This window comes from Protopterus annectens, chromosome 12.part0 (genome assembly GCF_019279795.1).
Source record: "Protopterus annectens isolate FY-2018-M chromosome 12.part0, PAN1.0, whole genome shotgun sequence".
NCBI lineage: Eukaryota > Metazoa > Chordata > Ceratodontiformes > Protopteridae > Protopterus > Protopterus annectens.
In genome coordinates, this window is record NC_056746.1 from 428,329,640 (window position 1) to 428,335,639 (window position 6,000).

A 6,000-nucleotide genomic window follows, 5' to 3' on the forward strand; every position below is an offset into this window, starting at 1 on the left:
GCTCTTAAAACATTTGGCTGATAATAAGGACATAGTTATCACTAGTTATCACTGGGCTGATAAGAGTGGGGCTGTAGTGGTATGGAATTTGGAAGAATATAATGAGGAAGCTGTAAGACAATTATCTGAACTCAGCAGCAGTTGAATCATAAATTAAATTTGGATCCCTCTCAACATTTTAAAGTTGAAATGGATAGATGTCTTTCTAAATGAGTAGGTAAAACTGTGCATCATCAAGTTCGCAGTGGCATTTAATGGTAGAAGATCCAACCAGACAATATGTTTACCTAGTTCTAAAGGTACCTAAATTGATTAAGCCTATGCCTGGGCATCCCATAGTATGTGGTGAAGATTCTCTGACAGAACCACTTTCAACTTTTTTGGAAGTTTGTTTGAAACTTGAAACTTTTATTAACACACATTCCTTCTCTTATTAAATATTTAAATATACCACAAATTTTTTGATGATATTGGGGGATATTTATATTTAAACCAACATTTATATGGTGTCTTTAGATGTGACTTGTTTATATACATCAATACATCTATATATATATATATATATATATATATATATATATATATATATATATATATATATATATAATAGAAGCAGTTAAATATTATTTTGATTTGGCTCATATTTACTCTCAACAATTTTCACTATTTTTGTTAGAATTGTTGAGAATAGTATTAACTAAAAATATTTGTTAATTATTTTGACAAATGTTATTTACAACTGAGGGGTACAGCAATGGCAAAGATGTTTGCCCTCATTTATGCTGATTTATTCATAGGGTATTTTGAGTTAAAATATATTTACATTAAGGAAATAAACATTTATTTACAACATTTGCAACTTTGGAGATGACACTAGATGACTGTTGGGTATTATGGAAGGGTGATGTGTAAAATTTTCATTGCTTTGTTGAATATTTAAATAATAATGAAATGGGTATTCATTTTACTTATACCTTTGATCTATTTATGAGTCAGTTCTTGGCTGTGTCTGTGACTAAGTTAATTGACAGTACTGTGGTACTGTTAGTTCAGCTATATATAAAAAACCCTTCCTTAAAAATGTTTTGTTGACTGCTTCAAGTTGTCATCCTAGGCACATAGTTAAAAAACATATCCCGTATGCACAGATGTTAAGGTTAAGAATCATGTAGCACTGATGATGAGTATAACAGGCAAACAGTTTTGATGAAAAATCAATTTGTTGTTAAAGAAAACAAACCCAGTTGGTAGAAGAGGGTTTGAATGAAGTTAAAACATTAGATAGACAACAGTTAATACATCATAAATCTAATGTTCAGAAAGATAGAAATATGGTGAGGTTTACTACATGCATATTCACTTACAGAGAACTCTGCAGTGCTTTTCCAGTGTTTCAACTGCATCCATAGCCATCCAAGCTAAAATAACATTTTTTGTCGATTAACTGCAGTTGTACTTGCTTTATACAGTGATCACTAATGTTTTGAGCATTTTTAAAGCATTTATTTAATTTTGGGGAAAAATAACCATCTCTCAGTTTGCTAGTTTTTCTAGTTTGTGTGACTCCACATCTTTTTTCAGAAGAGTGAATTAGCCAAGGACTTAGTTGTTTGGTAGTCTTTTTTCATTTAATCTGTACCAGAGTTGCCAGACAACTGTATTTGATTGGGACTGTCCCGAGATCAGCAGCCCAATCCCGAGTCCCGCACTGCTTGTTGAATATCCCAGTGAAACAGGCTCCGCTGTTTGATTTTTGATTGGCTTGTATACTGGCATATGGGCCAATCATAAATCGCAAAGCAGAGACACTTCTGTTCAATGCGGAACAGCAAGCAGTTCTGCATTAAACAGAAGAGGGTTCGCTGTGCGATTTTTGATTGCTTGTATACCGGCATACCAGCCAATCAAATATCGCAAAGCGGAGCTGCTTCTGTTTAATGAGTATAATGACTCCCTGCTGTTATGCACAAAATACGTTTTTTTTGGTCTTCACGTAGCATGAAGGACTTTTTTTTTTTTGTCCCTATCTGTCCCTTCAGAAATGTGGCAACCCTGATGTGTACATGAGAGCTGCTTTTACATTAACAGATTTCAGGGTCAGACATTTTGTGGCAGAAGGTGTTTACCTGGTCTCTCTGAGTTGGAAAGCACCACTAGTTGTTTGTTTAATCTGCACTTGAGAGCCAATTTTGCTGTGCATTTTCATTAATAGATTCTAGGGTCAGATATCTTGTGGCAGAAGGTGTTTATCTGGGCTGTCTGAGTTGGGAAGAACTGCAGGAAGTACAGAGTGTGGTTATTTATTGGCTAGAGGGGATAGGTGTTAGTTTTCAAGCTATTTTTATATGTGCAGAACTTTCTTCCAGGCTACGACAGTTGTCAATGTCTTGTATAGTAGCAAATGTCTAGACAGTAAAATTTGCCTATAAAGTAAGGATTAGATCTGAAACCTGTTAAACAGCATGTCATTGTGCAGAAATAAGCTTAGAGCAGCTAGCTTGTACATCAAATAGCACTATCATATCCTAGCATTGTGTAACACTCTATAACATTCTGCCCTAAGCCCCAGAAACTACCATAGGAGACCCCTGCTAAAACCCAATCCTTAATCCTAAACAGCCAACTCTATTACAGAACCAGACAACATGGATATGCAGTTTCCAAGTGTCTCTCTAGCCAGCTTGGTAGATTTGGGTGTTCTAAGGCAACTAATTGTCTCATGTTCTCGGGCAACCAGTTAATCATAAAAGAAAATAACATGGTATGTGAGAGATGTAAATACACAACTTCCTCGGAGACAAAAATCTTGTATACAAACAAGGTTGTCGGGAATACCCACACTATATCCCTCATACATACTGTTCACCACACGCAGATTGTCTTATGCTGACGTGCTTAAAAAACACCTTCCCAAGTCTCAAAATCCTCCAGGGCCAAATAATGGCAGCACTGCCCCTCAGCAATCACTAAAGGACAAACCAAAAGCAACACCAAACATCTCGCATAAGTCTGCACCTAATGGTCTCATAAGTGCAAAGCCCATAAGGCAAGCATACACTTTACATAATAATCATGTCACTGGGGACTCCATTGCACAACACACAGATGCTCCACTCACCAGGTTGGACAAGGAAAAGATAATGGTTAGTTGCCTGTCTGGAGCCAGGATCCACAGTATCACACACACACGCAAGTTACTGCACCCCAGGTATGAATAAGGTTCTATCATATTCCATGTGGGTGTAAATGACCTGAGACGTGCCTCAGGTGACTATATGAAAAGAGACATAATGAATCTCTCAGAATATGCATCACAGATAGGCATGAGCCTTGCATTGAGCTTCATTCTACCTTCACCAAAAATGATGCCAAAGTATGAACATAAAATAATTGATTTTACCAATTGGCTTAGTTTCTGGTGTCCAGGGGGATCCAATATCTGTCAGCATGGGAGAACATGTTCAGAACACCATGTTGCTTTGCTAATGCTGTGTTGCACCTGTACCCATAGGCTTTTGTATATTGGCTAAAACTTTACCTACCCCCCTTAAAGCTTTTTTAGGCTTTGCCAAAAAGGCAAAACTACTCACATAGTGAAAAAGTCTACAACCGACCTTAAGGTGTTACTGCTCAATGCTTGGAACCTAAACAAAAAACTCTACACCCTTCAAGCTCTCCTCATTCTGGAGAATGTACACATTTGTGCAGTGACTGAGACTTGGTTTAAAGCCATAGAAATTACTCTGGAATTAAAAGGCTGCAGTGCTTTCCACACATTTAGACCAAAAACAGCACAGACTGGGGCCAAAGGTGGTGGTGTTTTGCTCTATGTTAGCAACAAACATACCTCCAGGTTGATTAAACAGGATGATACTATGGAGTTCATAATAGATAAGGTCCCTCACCATATCATGGCTAGCTACAGGTCACCATCTATGCCCCTAGAGTCTCATGACTCTTACCTAAACCTACTAGAGAAGGTCACCATTCAAACAAACACCCTATTCATAGGTTACTATAACTACCATGCTAAACACTGGGAAACATACACTGCCTCATACTCACAGACACAACACTTCCTGGACTTTATTAACACAAATACCCTGGAATAGATAGTGCATGCTCCGATTACAGGATCAAACATACTGGATCTGGTACTCACCAATATAGTGGAGAGTTGCACATCCCATGCCATGTCCTCACTAATGATGTCGGATCACAAAGTTTCCTCATTTGAAGTAAAAATCAACCCAGAAAATCCAGGTAAACTAGTAATAGTTATGAACTATTCAAAGGAAAACAACATCCCATTAAACGATACTTTGTAAAAATTCAAGGCTGTCCCCTACCTCGAGACCACAGCTACCTATACAGAATTATTCCACAGAGTCAGTATACAAACATGTGTATGGGTGCATGGAGGCTGTCATATCTTCCAGAAGTAAACCCAAAACAAACACTAAAACCAAACTTCACTTGTGTAATCCTGACCTAAACAGGGAATATAATAAAAGAAGGAAACTCATGGCCAAAATCAGGAAAAGCAACTCCCTTAAAGAAAAGTGCTCTCTTGTACAACTAAGCAAAAAACTAAAGAGGTCTAATTAAGTCCAATAAGGCCAGCTATGAGGTCAGGATTATGTCACAGGCTAAGAACAATCAGAAGGCCTTCTTCAGTTATATCTGGAATCTTAGAGGTAACACACAACACTGTGCTAAACTGGTGATGAATGGTGCCATCTACTCTGATCAGGGTACATAGCAAATCTACTGGATTTAGCCCAAACTTCACCCCCCCCCCACACACACACACACAAACTCCTGCAGCTCCACCAGGTGAAATCCCCTCCAACATACTTCCCTCAGCCATCAGCAGGTACCAGTTCTTGCAGCACTCTCTAAATCCAGGAACACTGTTAACATGGATCCTGACAGCATTCCCATTTGCCTCCTGAACAGTCTAAAATATGACCTATCAGGACCACTTGATGCACTCTTCAGCTACAGCCCTAAGACAGGCTAGGTTCCAAGTGAATAGAGGACTGTAACAGTCATTCCTGTCCCCAAGAGTGGTCCATCAACTGACCCAAGGAACTACAGACCCATGAGTCTAAGAAGCCTAATATGCAAAGCTATCAAACAAATTATCATGGAATGATAAACAAGGGCATTGACACTCACGGAAGTCAAGATAGTCTGTATGCACTATTTTACCCTCATCCATTTGATCCTCTCAAAGAAGTCTTCCAGGTTAAGTAGGCATGACCTTCCCTTAACAAAGCTCTCTGAGCTAGGTGTAAACCCTTACATAATTCATTGATTGCCGGGTGGCTCACAGATAGGACCCAAGAAGTCAGGGTTAGTGAGACAATCTTCATTAAGAGACCAGTCACCAGTGGAGTACCCCAGGACTCCATGCTGGACCTGCTCCTGTTTGGAATCTTCTTCTCTGAAGTCAAAGGTAATGTTAAAGGCCTCTGGCTCACCAAGCTCATAAATGACAGTAAACTGGGAGCTATTATAGATCAATCCAAGACACAGATATCTTTCAAGTAGGTTTAACACAGACAATGACTGGTGCCAAAGGTGCGGACTAAAACTGAATGTCATAAAATGCATTATAATGCCCTTTGGGAATATATCCACACAAGTTAATTACTTAAATGATAAAACACCCATAAGAGTCAACCCAGTAGTTAAGGAGCTGGGAACATATGTAGACAGCAGTCAGGTCTTTGACCAACATGTAGTTGAGATAATAAAAACATTATTCTATGTCACCCAACTTATAAATAAAGGTATGACATCCAGGTCCAAGGAAGTTATAGTACCACTCTACTTGGCCTTTACCAGACCTATCATTGATTACAGTGTTCCATTTGGCATGTATATAACTTGACAGTTGTAACAGCCAGTCCACAAAGGTTTCTCAACAGAATAATTCAAGGTATGAATACCCTGTCCTACACTGATCACCTAAAGGCTCTGTCTCTGTATTCA